Source organism: Sminthopsis crassicaudata, chromosome 5 (assembly GCF_048593235.1).
Source record: "Sminthopsis crassicaudata isolate SCR6 chromosome 5, ASM4859323v1, whole genome shotgun sequence".
In the NCBI taxonomy this organism is placed as follows: Eukaryota; Metazoa; Chordata; class Mammalia; order Dasyuromorphia; family Dasyuridae; genus Sminthopsis; species Sminthopsis crassicaudata.
Window position 1 is genome coordinate 94,567,154 of NC_133621.1, and position 15,516 is coordinate 94,582,669.

Genomic DNA, 15,516 nt, shown 5'->3' on the forward strand with positions numbered 1-15,516 from the left:
TTATTAGATATCTAAACTGTTAAATTCATTGTGTTTATTAAGATACATTTCTGACGGTGTCATATAACAAAATTTTGACATATAGGTTGTTTTCCAAGGCACATCATCTAACATCACAGTGCCTCAGGTTTCTCTTTAAGACTATAAATTATACAGTTGACAATTCTCTCTACAAAGGATTCTCTCCTGATCTTTATTGGTAGCAAGATTTTTCTTAATGGAATTTTTCTACAACTATTAAGTATTAAAGGCAGAATTCAAACCCAGATCTTGTTTCCCAGTGCAGCACCCTATTCACATTAACAAAGTGTAATTGCAGAAAGGAAGATCATTTGAATAATGCTGACATCTTTGAAGAGGTTTGAAAGGTCTAATATCCCAGCTAGGCTCTCAAAGTCTGAGCTTTCTATAGCTGCAGCCTAAAGCAATTTGCCTATACAATTCCATCTCTTTCCATATCCTCTTACAGAGGTAACATCTGCTGAAGTGGGTAGAAGATTATAGTAGTAAATATGGCTTATTGTTAACAAATCCCTTAAGATTAAGAATTTTGCATCACAAAATAGGCAATTATGGGAAGCTCATCAATTTCTTCAATAATTCAAATACATTTGCTTCATTCTTCTATAGTACAATATCTTTTTAAATGCAGCCTTCATTTAGATAAATGTGGTACAGTAATACAGGCTCTGTGGATAATGCAAACGACCAGTCCAAATCTATCATGGTAAAACTGAAAAATCAATTTACAAGCATTTGTGAATTATGTGCTGTTACATCTCCTTCTCCAGCTGAGATTTGAATATGAGCTTAGAAAAACAGATTTTCATTAACAGGCTATTTATATAATTCATAAAGCCTCATATTTACTAAAGTTAACACATCACAGAGAAAGGTCTAAAATTTGACCATAGGTTTCTTACTATAGGGTAAATGCCCTTTATATTTAACAAATGAGCAAAGAAGAACTAAGAGCCTTCCTTAGAAGATGATCTTTATAATATGATATAAGTCATCTTTCAATCTCTAATCTAGGTGGGGCTGGCTCTTTTATAATGAGAGATTTAGTTAAATGGGCCTGTGGATGGAGTCCCAAATTGGCTCAGATCCGATGGGGGCTGGGACAGGCCCAGATCTCCTATTGGAATTCAAAAGGGTACTTTTGACCAGGATTTGTGAATCAAAGGTTTAGCTTCTTGAATTGATAATGCATCAGCTAGGAGGGGTCGGGAATCAGAAAGAAATAAATCAGTCTGAAAGGACTAGTTTCTTAAAGGGATCACAACCCTCATCAGTCTCAATTCCTGGTCAAGAAGTTAGTGGCAATAAAAGTATTGTTAAGAATCCCCTTTAAATCGGCCACAGGTTTAGGAGCGAAAGAATTCATTCATTTCCTAATTATTAGTTGCAAAATTAAAGTTTATTATTAGATAGAAATAAGTTTCTAGTGTTGTGCCATAGTTCCCTTTTAATGTCCTGACCCAGTTTCCCTAATTGTCCTATTCAGTTACTCTGCCTCAGGCTATAATCATTCCCTCTTAATGTTTGATGGGATAAAGGTCTTTATCCATTTTAGAGATCATTAAAATATCAGGAGCCTCTCCCGTACCTCTCCCCATTATGTGATCCTAGGTGCCTCCCCTAATTAGGTCATCCCCATCCAGGTACCTCCCCCATTATGTCACATTCTTGTTACTGTATAAAAGAATCTTGTATCCAACATTCACTGCTGGATTCTTAGAGACTACAGTCTCATTTAAACCTGGGACCAAACCATGGATCTATTTGGTCCCAGTAAATCTCTCCCTTTCAAATAAAATATTACCTCTAATCTCTATCCTGCCTCAGTTTCTCCGGCATTACACTAGTGGGAAATGGAGTTTTGGCACTGAGAATGCTTTCTTAGTGGGCAAAAGGATCCTGGCAGCTGAGAGTGACAGAGATCTCAAGCTACCTAGGCCCATCTGCAAAGACCTTAGTTGAGGGAAGCTGTTATATTGGACATCTTGATGGGGACTGGAACAGCCCAAGCTGATCAGACCAGATTGGGGCTGAGACAAATCAGATCAGGATTCCTCCATTGAAAGAGAATTTAGAATTTCTATGGGAGTTGATTAGCCCCTGAATCATAATGCTTCTCTTATCCTGAAAGATTTGGGCTCTGTCTCCACTCCTTGGAGCCTGGGAGATCCTGATCAAACGGGACACAATCCCACAAAGATAATCTTAAAGGGACCACAATTTATAGTAAAGGAAACAGTTTCCTCCTGTTTCATCCCCCCTCACCCCCCCAAGCAGTTAAAGCTTAAATTCATTTAGGGAGAAAAGTATCTACAAGCTAGGTTTCAGTTTGAGCTGGAATTGAATAGAAAATCTTGGAATTGAATGGGTGTGTCTCCAATTAAATGTAATTGATATCTCCAACTCTGGACATAGCTAGCCCCATCTAGATTACAGAATGAAGCTATTTGTCCTCAGGCAGGGTCTTTACAGTGGCAGGATTCAAGGAGAATTTGTCATTCAAGGAGTTTTAGTGTTTTCGGGAGTCCCTTCAAAAGAACCATCTATTAGTCACCTTGTCCTTCCCTAATACAAAAATTAGTCATATCATTGGTGAGTGTGACTCTTTCTCCATCAAAGATTCCAGAGAGTCATATTCCAATTCCTCAGCCAACTAGGATTTATTAATTATCTATATGTAGAGTTGAAGGAACATTAGATGCCATTTAGCTTGCCCCCATAATTTTACAGAAGTGAAGGCTTAGGTCCAGATAGTCCAAGAGTTTTGGCCATGATCACACAGGTAGAGAGATGTAGATGACATTTATCATTTTCTGTGACTGAAAACATATTGCTCAGAAATCAGTCTGTCAACAATAATATCTCAAAGCTGGCAGCAGAAATCCTCAGACAAATGACACATAGCTCATCAAATGATTTGTATCTGGAAAATTTCACCTCTGGTAGGACTTTATACACCATAGACTAACCTTTCACAAGCTTAGATCACTTAACCCTACAACAGATTCTCCCAATTATAGATCATTATGGCTTCAGGAAACAAAGATTTTCCAGCAATATCTCTCAAGTGTAGGCAGGATACGTGGAAGAGGTTTTTTAAGTCAACAGAATGTAACAGAGGATTCAATGTGCAATCAGAAAACAGGAAAACTTGTCTTGTCAGGCCTCAGATATTTAGCAATTGAGTGACCCTGGGCAAATCATTTAGCCTTTCTTAGCTTCCTTTTCTCTACTGGTAAAATAGAGATAATAATAGCATTTATCTAGTAGGATTGTTGTGATGATCAAAAGAAATAATTTTTGTAAAGTGCTTTATAAACAATACTGTATACAGTTACAGTATTATCATTATTGCTGCTGTTATTGCCTAACTTCTCTCTACTCCTTATAATATAGTACTAGATTAATAATCATTGACTCTAATCTTTCAAAACCAAACAATGAACAAGTTTGGTTTGAGTTGGGACCTATGAATGTTCAATCAGAATGAGCCAGAGAGAAATGGATTTAAAGAAACAGTCAAATAGCTCCCCTTGAATTTCAAGAATTATCTCTGAAAAGAGCTATACAAAATCCATGAAGCTAGGGACAGTGCACTATCCACCCTAGAAACAGAGCCCTATTTTACTTAATAGAGTTAAAAGCAGAGTAATAGACTAGAAAAGTGAACAGACAAAAGAAAAAAGTTTCTGACCATAGAAAGGTGCTATGGTAACAAGGAATATCAAAACACACACTCAGAAGATGATAACAAAGTCAAAGCTCCTACATCCAAAACCTCCAAGAAAAATGAGAATTGGTGATAAATGGTCAAAGGATATGAACATACAATTTTCAGATGATGAAATTGAAACTATTTCTAGTCATATGAAAAGGTGTTCCAAATAACTGTTGATCAGAGGAATGCAAATTAAGACAACTCTGAGATACCACTACACACCTGTCAGATTGGCTAAGATGACAGGAAAAGATAATGATGAATGTTGGAGGGGATGTGGGAAAACTGAGACACTGATGTATTGTTGGTGGAGTTGTGAATGGATCCAACCATTCTGGAGAGCAATTTGGAAATTATGCCCAAAAAGTTATCAAACTGTGCATACCCTTTGATCCAGCAGTGCATCTAAAGGCATCTTACTATTTGAGCATTGTTAATGAACCCCAGTAATGAAGGATCAATATAGCATCATGGTTCTCTAATTCTTAATTTAATATTTTTAAAATTTCTTAATATATTTTTCACTTCTTAATAGCAAGATCAAAATGCAGGAATGTTCCTTTGAAACTAGAATAAGAATTAGAACTGAAATTACCAACCTTTACTTCTGATCCAAAGGAAACGTTTTCCTCCTTCAATTTTAGTTGGCTTCCACTATTTTAAAATGGCACAAATACTTATATTTAATGAGAATATGTTACCTGTAGTTTAGTGTCCTATTTTTTTTTTTAATTCTTCAATCACATCCAAATTTCTGATAGAGATATTAAACTGAATAGATTCCTTGAGGCATTCTAATAGTATTTCATGAATAGAAAAAAAAAAAAAAATTACAGGCACATATTCTATCTATTCTCCACAAGTTATTTCCCTTAAGTGTAGGCAATCTACTTTTTGTCCACTCAGCTCTGCTGAAAGTAGTTTTAATAAAACTTAAATCAATGTTATCCAAACAGCAGTTTTCAACTTTTATTTTGCAGATTTCAAGGCACTGATCTCTACCAATGATCACTCTTTTTTGTTGTTCAACATGTCTGATTATTTTTTTTTAATTAAAGATTTTTTATTTTCAAAATATATATATGGATAATTTTCAACATTACATGACAAAATCTTGTGTTCTAAATTTTCCCTCCCTTCCCCCTACCCTCTTCACTAGACAAGTAATCCAATATATGTTAAACATGTGCAATTCTTCTATATATATTTCCACAAACATTTGCACAAGCAAAATCTGACCAAAAATGAAAAAGAGAGAGAAAAAAAAGCCAAAATGGAACCAAACAAGAAAAAAAAAAAAAAAAAAGAGTGAAAATATTATAATATTATGTTGTGACCCACACTCAGTTCCCACAGTTCTCTCTGAGGATGTAGATGGCTGTCTTCATCCCAAGACAATGGGAATTGGCATGAATCACCTCAATGTTGAAAAGAGTCATGTACATCAGAATTGATCATCATAAAATCTTGTTGTTGACTTGTTTAAGGAGTTCCTGGTTCCACCCATTTCACCTAGCAACAGTTCTTGTAAGTCCCTCCAGACCTCTCTGAAATAATCCTGCTGATCATTTCTTATAGAATAATAATATTCCACACCTTTCATATACCATAACTTATTCAGCCATTCTCTAACTGATGGGCAGCCACTCAGTTTTCAGTTTCTTGTCACTATAAAAAGAGCTGCCACAAACTATTTTGGACATGTGGGATACAAGCCCAGAGGAAATGATGCTAGAGAATGGCTTGAATTCTTATAAATTTGAATCAGTTCTCTAAATATTTTAGAAATGAAGCCTTTATCAGAACTCTTGAATGTAATTTTTTTTTCTCATCTTATTGCTTCTTTTCTAATCTTTCTGCATTGGTTTTGTTTGTACAAAACCTTTTAAAATTAATATAGTCAAAGTTATTAATAATGTACTCCAGTTCTTTGTTGCTCACAAATTCCTTCCTTATCCATAGATCTGAGAGGTGAATTATTTTAGTTCTTCTAATTTGCTTATAATATCTTCCTTTATATCTAAATCTTGAACCCATTTCAATTTTATCTTGACATATGGTGGTAGGTGTGGGTCAATGCCAGTTTCTGCCATACTAATTTCCTATTTTCCCAGAAGTTTTTGATAAAGAGTGAGTTCTTATCCCCAAAACTGGGATCTTTGGGTTTGTTAAACACTGGATTACTATAATAATTTACTACTGTTTCTGTGAATCTAACCTGTTCCACTGATCAATTACTGTATTTCTTAGTTAGTACCAAATGGTTTTGATGACCACTGCTTTATAATATAGTTTTAGATCTGGTATAGCTAGGCCACCTTCATTTGCATTTTTAAAAATTAATTCCCTTGAAATTTTTGACCTTTTGTTCTTCCAGATGAATTTTGTTATTATTTTTTTCTAGATTTGTTAAATAATTTCTTGGGAGTTTGATTAGCATGACACTAAATAAATAGATTAATTTAGGTAGTATTGTCATTTTTATAATATTTCCTCTGTCTATCCATGAGCACTTAATATTTTTCTAATTGATTAGGTGTGACTTCATTTGTACAGAAAGTGTATTGGAATTGTTTTCATATAGTTCCTGACTTTGTCTTGGCAGATAGACTCCCAAATATTTTATGTTATTGACAGTTATTTACAATGGAATTTCTCTTTGTATCCCTTGATGTGGACTTTGTTGGTAATTTATAAAAATGCTGATGACTTATGGGGATTTTGCTATTCACAATTTTGCTAAAGTTGTGAATTGTTTCTAGTAGATTTTTAGTTTGAATCTCTAAGGTTCTCTAAGAATACCATCATATCATGTGCAAAGACTGAAGGTTTCCTCATTACTTATTGTAATTCCTTTCATCTCATTTTCTTCCTTTACTGCCAAAGCTAACATTTTGAAGACAATATTGAATATCCATATTACATATGATGCTGATTGATGCTTTTAAGTAGATGCTATTAATCATTTTAAGCACAACTTCTTTTATTCCTATATTCTCTAGTGTTTTTAATAGGAATGGGTTGGTTAGTCCTGACCTAAAATAATTCCAATCCTATTCAATTAAAGAAACTCATTCAATTCTACTCAAATTCCAGCTCAAGGTAAAACCCAAGAGCCAACTTGGAACTCTACCCACTAACTCCCTTCAGCTTGTACCCAAAGCTCCTATTATAAAAGAGCCAATCTAAAATTCTCTCTCTGCAATAGTTCTAAATATGCCATGCTATGTAGGACTTTACTATTTCTATCTCTATTAAATTTTAACTTATGTTTGATACATCATTCTAGCTTGTGGAGATATATTTGCAAACCAATTCTGTCATAATGTGTTAAGTATCATTTCTAGGTTCACTTTATTTGCAAATAAATGGGGAAAATTATATCCACATATATATTCAAGTCATTAATAAAAATATTAAAAATAATAAGAGCAATAGTAAATCTACAGGGAGTATTTCATCCAATAGAGATTGAAGTATGAATATTGACTACTTTTCATATGAACTTATTCACTTTGAAACTACTAAAATATTTTATGATTTAATTTTATATCCATATTGTATACAAAGAATGTATGAGAGACTTTGCCAATTGCTTCACCAAAATTCAATTATACTTTGACTATGGAATTGTTTTGATCTCCTAGTCTAGTTCATCAAACCTGTAAGGGGAACAAATGAGGGTGAGTGAAATAAGTTTTCTATCACCTGTTATTCTTTATCATCTCATTTCATGTTTGCCCATTTACCAATGTTTATCTTTTAAAATGGCCATGATCCATTTCTTTAATAATACATTCAAGAATTTTATTTAGACACTCAAGTCAAGCTCATCAGTTTATAATTAAAAGAGCCCAAATCTTCCCTTTATTAAAAAGCAAAATGGATTTTTTATATTCATCTTTCACAATTTTTTTCTTCCATCTTCACAGTTTTTCAAAGAACATTTACCATGGCTCAAAAACTACATTTCTCAGTCTTTTTAGCATCTTGACATTTAATTCTTCTAAGTCTAGTTAATTTATTAAAAGTACTCAATTATCTTGTTCCTCTTAGATTTCAATTTTCTGTTAAACATTATTACTATTATTACCATTTTTAGAAATCTAAGTAGGGTGGAAAGTTGAGTCTTTTCCACAGATAGCCAAATCAAGATGATATGGGGTATGCTGTCTCCTTATAGAGAATTCTGATGATTGTATCTCTAAGGATCTGCTTGCACCACCTTCTTCACAACTTATACAGGCTCTCTCCCTCTCCCACACACACATTTCTCAATTAAATTTGACTCAGGATCCAAAACACCTAGTTATGGTTCTACTCCAGTTTGAGACTTATTCTCCTTAAAAGAAAAGTGGGACACAAATAGTGTTTCCTTTTTTCTAATGTGTTATCATCCCATAGACTTTGAATAACAATCAGCTCCATTGACATTCTTCTGGTCTTAAATGTAGATGTAGTTTTTTGTTTGTTTGTTTGTTTATTTGTTTGTCATTAGTAGTCCTTTTCATATACTGTTCATTTGGAGCTTTAATGTTTTTGACAACATTCTTACAGGATCCTGACATTCTTTTGTATTCATTCTTTTTATCTGATCTTCTTTCTATATTTATCTTCTTAAAGACTTAGTTGGTTTATGAACATACTATGTATCCACTTTAGTCATTAATTTCTTCAGAAAGCTCCCTTTATTCCTCTTTTAAGAAAAATTTGTGGGTACAAGATTGATATTTCTGGAACATGTTTTATCACTCTTTTGCAACTCCTCCTTTAAAATTTGGAATAAAAAGATTTCTTATCTTATCTAAATATCTTATCTAAACACTGTAACATAATATTCCCAAATTCAAGGTCTTTGCTCTCACTTCTTATCATTAGTTAGCTTTCTGTCAGTATTCCTACCATTTGTCTGTCAGTAACTTGTTCTTCCTCATTGGTCAGAATCAGGTCCAGAATAACAAGCGACCTCAATGAATTCTCTGACTTATGAAAAAATGAAATTATCATTGAATTAAGAGTTTATCACCTGTGCTCACTTTGTCAGCAAAGGTCTCATAAAAAACATCCAAATAGTTTTAAATCCCTTATAACTACTGAATCATAGTCTCTACTTGTTTCATAATCTGTGGCCAATTTTGTTATAGTTATTCATTTATTATAGTTTTGTCTGACTCTTCAAGACTCATTTAGGGTTTTCTTGGCATAGGTAATGGAATATTTCTTCCAGCTTATATTACAATTGAGGAAATTGAGGCAGAACGGGTTCAGTGACTTGTCCAAGGCAGTATAGCTAATTAAGTTTCTGAGGCTGAATTTGAACTCTTGGAGTCTTCCTAACTCCAAGCCAGGCTTTCTATCTGCTATGCCACCTACCTGCCCAATAAGTAGCCAATACTCCTTACCTATTGTTTTTTTTACCATTCTTATAACAATTCTTTCACAGGAAGAAAAAGACTGCTGACAAGGATCATATTCACAAAGATTATTGATAAATAAAGAAGACCTTTCATTTCCTCAATTTAATTATCATGGAATGAGGTAAGATTTTTTTTAAAATGAATTTCAGGGAAACAATACAAATTACATAAATTTAGGCTTTTTCTGAATTAACAAAAAGTTAAGTTTCTATAAAGTGTATTCTATTAAAAGCACCTAATTAAAGATAATGCTTTCTGGAAAAGCATGAGTAAAATATAGATGTCTTCTAACCCCCACCACCAACAAGCTTAGCAAACTCTGAGGGTAGTGGGAAGAACAGAAATAGCACTGCTAATATCTAAGTCAAAACAACTTGAGATCAACAGTGACTCTAAAGGCTAATAACTATAAGGTTTGATTAACCTCAATTTTCCATGAAAAACTAAAATTCTCTAATTCTGAGAAATGGTAAAATGGCAAATGTAATAGAATTGGTGTGTATATGTTTAAAGGGGAGGGAATTGTAGCAGAGCAAAAAAAAAAAAAAAAAAAAACAAAAAAAACAAAAAAAAAACAACTGACATATGTATGTTTTATTCTTAGTTTAAATTATTTCATTTATCATATCAATTCCATAGAATAGAATTTTATTTTCCTTTTTGCTAATTTTAAGAAACAATTTATTTTGTAAAAATTAAAATGACCAATGTTGTTATATTGTAATGAGTATTTGGCGCATAGAGGACTTTGTTTCTATTTCTGAGATCTTGATAAAATCATTTAAATTTTCTAGATTTCAGCTTCTTCTAAAGAAGATAAAATGAGATAACTGAAGTAGATCATCTCCAAGAATCTTTTCAATTCTAGATCGGAAACTTCTGTAAAAAGGAAACTTCACTATCTTAGTGACAGATTAGAATCATGAGGCCCATAATATGGCTGAGCAATTTAATTCAGAAGGAACCTTCAGAAGAAGCTAGGAGAATGTGGGTACCTTTCATATTTTTCTCCTCAAGGGGAATAATGAGAAAAATAGAAAGCTCCCTTAAGAAATCAGTAATTTTTTAGGGCAAGTATAGGAAAAAAGATGTGACCATAAGGAAATTTGCCTAAAAGAAAGTGAGGATTCTATTGTTCTTATGAGATTATAAAGCTTTGTGAAGAAATAGTACTGATTTATATCAGCCTGGATTTTTTTTTTTTTTTTTTTTTGTGCAGATACCTGTCTGTTTTCTGTAAAATAAATGACATTTCCCCTTGCTATCTACAACACAAGACTGAATCTCTAAGAATAAATAAGTTCCTTCAAAAAATAGACATTATCCAAGTGCAGATATATTTAACCTGTGTATATTTGACCTCATTGATAATTCAAAGGTCTGTCTCTAAATCACATAGCTTGCCTTTTCTTTCTTTTACCTATTCTAAAACTAAATTATTTCAATTCCCAGATGTATAGTCAGCTCTTCATATAAAATATGAATCTACTTATTCAAACAGCTAGGGTTGCTGGTAGGAATTTTATTTTAAAATTAAAGGCTATCTCTTCAAACGTTGCCATCACATATCAAAATCTGACAAAAAAAAAAAAAAAAAAAAAAAAGGAAAGAAAGAAACGCTTTTGTCCTAAGAAGAGAAAAACAACACATACATAAAAACAAAGTAAATGAGGAGAGTCATTATATATAGATGAGAACACATGGTGGGGCAAAGCAATTTATATAGCTGTTCAGTAAACTGAATTAAATAATTCATTGATAGCTGTAACACTAGTAATCATTGGTAAAAACAACCCAAGTTTTCCCATCAAAAGAGTAGTAGTTTTATTCTGCTCTTGGGAAATTATAGGAAGGTAAGAATAATTAGAATATTTTATACATAAAGTAAGTAATCTAATCTAGTGTAGGGGTAAAGAAAGGAAGGAATTGTAGACATTTTCATGGATCATTATCAGAAGTGATATAACATTGTATCCACAAAGAAAAAGGTGTAAAATGTATATTAATTGCTGAACTTGAATCTAGCTGGTGATAACCATATTTGTGATACAAGAATTTATTAAAATTTCCAATATATGACTTCTATGCTAAAAGTATTCCATTTAAAATTCACTGTCAAGATGAATTCAGAAATATGTGAACATATGCAAAGGAGCCATGATTTCCTTAGAATCAATAAGATGATATAAAGAAGGTCCTAAATAGTGTCCTTAATATATATCTTGAAGATTTCCATTCTGTAACTTTAAATATATATCTAAGAAGTATAGATATTAATTAACTTGTCTAGGATGTTACAGTTTATTATCAGAAGGATATCTAGGTTTTCTGATTCCAAATCAAGTGCCCAATCTATTATCATAAGCTGCTTCTTGTTAATTAATAGTATAATTCACATAATAAGCAAAATATGTTGTGATATAATGTGATATAGTACTGTGTGGTAGGGTAGGATATAACATAGCTAACATAGTAGAGTTCATTTCAGTAGAGTATGGTATTTCCAAAGAAATCAATTTTAGTTAATAAAATGAATAGTTAAAAGTGTTTAGATATAATATTATACTTATATTAATGGTGCATATCAGGTACTATTTTAATTGTACAAATATAATGAAATTTTAAACAATAAACTACAGAAGACTCAAAGGAAATTAGAAAGCTTGGGACTATTTGTATAATACATAAGTAAGAAACAAAATCTTCTAGTTGGTACAATGTTAACTTGCAGTTGGGGAAAATGCACTGATTCTAAACTCTGAGTATCTATGTTCAAGAAAAGGAAGGAAAAGAAAACACATTTTTGTACAGCACTTATCGTGTGTCAGCTACGTATTTAATTATTGACAAATATTATGTCATTAGATCCTTAAAACAACCTTGCAAGACAGGTATTATTATTAACAACATTTTACAGTTAGCTAAACTGAGGCAAACAGAGGTTAATTGATTTGTCTGATGTGACACAACTTATGTCTGAGGCTGGATTTGAACTTAGATCTTCCTGGTCCATTGCCCCAATTAATTACTACTCACTAATTCTGTGAAAGCCAAAGAAGTTAATTTAGCTTTTTGGACCACAGTTTTCTTATGTTAAAAATGGAAATAATAAGTTACACTATACTTATCCTAAAGGATAATTTGAAGCAAGTGCTTTATAAACTTCAAAAGGATCAAATGAATATGAATTATTATTATAAGATTTAGAGTTGGAAGGGATTTAGATCATCTATTTTACCCACCTTCCTTACTTCATAGATGAGAAAACTGGAGACTACTATAAAAATTGTTACTTATAGAATTATACAAGTACACTCTGTGGACATCACACCAAATATTTAAGATATTATCATATATGTATCATTGTATTTGAAGTTGTGGGGGATAAAAAGAAATGTAAAATTATGTTATTATTCATCAAATGAAATTCCTATATAGGAATTTAAATAGATAATTTAGAAAGGGGAGAAATCACTTGGAGACTTTAGAAAAGTTTGAATCAGCCTTTTAAAAATTGATAGTAGTTAGGTAATTTTAGCAAGAACTAAACAAAAACATGGTTGAAAATAAAACTAACTTTCATTTTCATAGTGCTTTATACTTATTAAGTTGCATTCATTTTCTCTTCATGCAAAAAGCATTTTAAAATGTAATTTAAGTTTTCTTTATATTTTATTATCTCCTCTGTCCTTGTTCATATATTCTCATCCATACAAAGCACAGTTATGAAAAAGGGCACTATTCTCATTTCCAAAATATATAAAGAATTGATTCAAATTTATAGGAAATCAAGCCATTCTCCAATTGACAAATGGTCAAAGTATATAAATAGATACTTTTCAGATGATGAAATTGAAACTATTTTAGTCACATGAAAAGGTGTTCCAAATTATTATTGATCAAAGAAATGCAAATTAAGACAACTCTGAGATACCACTACACACCTCTCAGATTGGCTAAGATGACAGGAAAAGGTATTAACTAATGTTGGAAGGGATGCGGGGAAACTGGGACACTGATGCATTGTTGATGGAGTTGTGAACGGATCCAACCATTCTGGAGAGCAGTTTGGAACTATACTCAAAAAGTTATTAAACCCTTTGATCCAGCAGTGTTACTATTGGGCTTATATCCCAAAGAGATATTAAAGAAAAGGAAGGGACATACATGTGCAAAAATGTTTGTGGCAGCCCTTTTTGTAGTGGCTAGAAACTGGAAATTGAATAGATGCCCATCAATTGGAGCATGGCTGAATATATTGTGGTATATGAATGTTATGGAATATTATTGTTCTATAAGAAATGACCAGTGAGATGAATACAGATAGGCTTGGAGAGACTTGCATGAACTGACATTAAGTGAAATGGGCAGAAACAGGAGATCATTATATACTTCAACATCAATACTATATGATGATCAATTCTGCTGGAAGTGGCTTTCTTCAACGTGAAAATCCAAATTAGTTCCAATTGATCAGTAATGAACAGAACTAGCTACACCCAGCGAAATAACACTGGGAAATGAGTGTGGACCATAACATAGCATTTCCTGTCTTTCTGTTACTGTTTGCTTGCATTTTTATTTTTCTTCTCAGGTTATTTTTACCTTCTTTCTAAAACCGATTTGTGTGTGTGTGTGTGCAACAAGATAACTATATAAATATGTATACATATATTGTATTTAACATATATTTATATGTGTTATAAATAAATGTTATTTATATAACATATTTAACATGCATGGGGCTACCTGTCATCTAAGGGAGGAAGTGGAGGAAAGGAGGGAAAAGTTGGAACAGAAGTTTTTGCAAGGGTCAGTGTTGAAAAATTACCCATACATATGCTTTGTCAATATAAAGCTATAATAAAAAAAATAATTAGTATTATAAAAGAGGACAAGCTTATAAATCTGGGTGACTTTAATCTAGAGTAGACTCAGAATATCAGACATATCAGGAAGTTCTTGGAAGGAATGTAATTGGAAAGCAAAAGCAATGATCATTTACTATTGAAGATTTGTGCATCTCATGACCTTTTCATCATCAACATTGTATTCTATGTGCCTAAACACAATAAAATTTTGTGGATACACCCTCAAAAAAAAAAAAAGTAAAAGGACATTATTCTCCTGTTTTCTAAATCAGGTCTAGAATTTATCACCATATTGTAGAATATGGCAAATGTGCTGATTTAAACCTGAATTCTGCCAGATTGCTTTATATTTTGTCTAACAGTTTTCAATATGGGAAGACTCATCCCAATAATTTATGTTCTTGCCCATTTAGGGCAAAGATATCTTTCTGATTATAATGAGTTTAATATTCATTTTCTACTTTATCCCTTGCAGACTAAGCATCTAAAACCATGAAAGGTTAATTTTTAAATTGGCAACACTATAATTGCTGGATTAGAGGAGATGAAGAAGAGAGAATAGAAGCTGGGAAGATATCCTAGTATTATAAAAATAGTAATTTCAAGGCGTTTAGCACTTGAACTAGGGTAGAAGATGATAAGTGCAGATGACAAGAAAGTTATGCATTTGAGAGCCTCTGAAAAGAAAGAATGAATAGAGCTTGGAGAATTATAGGCTATTTGGGAGCAAGGAAAGAAGAGTTGGAGATTATCTTGAAGCTTTATGATTGATGGAGTAGAAGAATTAGATGGCAGATTATCCAGATGGAAGTATACAACAGTTAGTTGGAAGTATAGAGGTAAAACTCAAGAAACAAGTTGATAATATGAAAACAATAAGTGCTTTTTTCCTTCCATTGCTACTTAAATAAAGATAGAAACTTCAAAACAAATATCTGTTAAATGGAAAATGGGTTTAAAATAGGGAGTAATAAAATTTTAATTTTTGTACTATGGTTAAATTATAGGAATTACAAATATTGAACAATACTGTTTCTGATAAACTATAAGTAATTAATAAATGCTTATTGGTTGATTGACTGACTATCCACCTAATAAATATTTTTATTTGTATGTTTTCTCGGAGTCTTCTAAATATGATTTATAGGGTTTGAATAGAAAAAGAGAAAAATGATAGAACTGCTTCTCAGCAGTTCTTTTCAGCCATGACAGTTGTCATTTTAAAAAGCAAGATTATCAACAACAATATGAGGTGAGAGAAAAAAAAAAAAAAAGAAAGAAAAGAAAGGCAGACAGAGAGATACAGGCAGAGAGAGCAAATCAGGAAGAAGGAGAAAATAAGGATAGTATGATAATAAGAAAATAAAAAAAAATAAGAGAAAATAAGGAATAATGGAACCACAGTAAAAATCCATAGGTGATTTCATGGAAATAAAATATGAGCAATAAACAGTTTTAACCTTAAGTCCTAAAGGAAGGATATAAATTC

General features: G+C 32.2%; 1 protein-coding gene across 1 annotated transcript in view; it reads right to left on the reverse strand.

The window, feature by feature from the left end:
* Positions 1-15,516, reverse strand: part of CNTNAP2 (contactin associated protein 2) — a 2,674,182-nt gene that overhangs the window by 1,627,843 nt on the left and 1,030,823 nt on the right. The gene's annotated exons all lie outside the window — the stretch shown is intronic.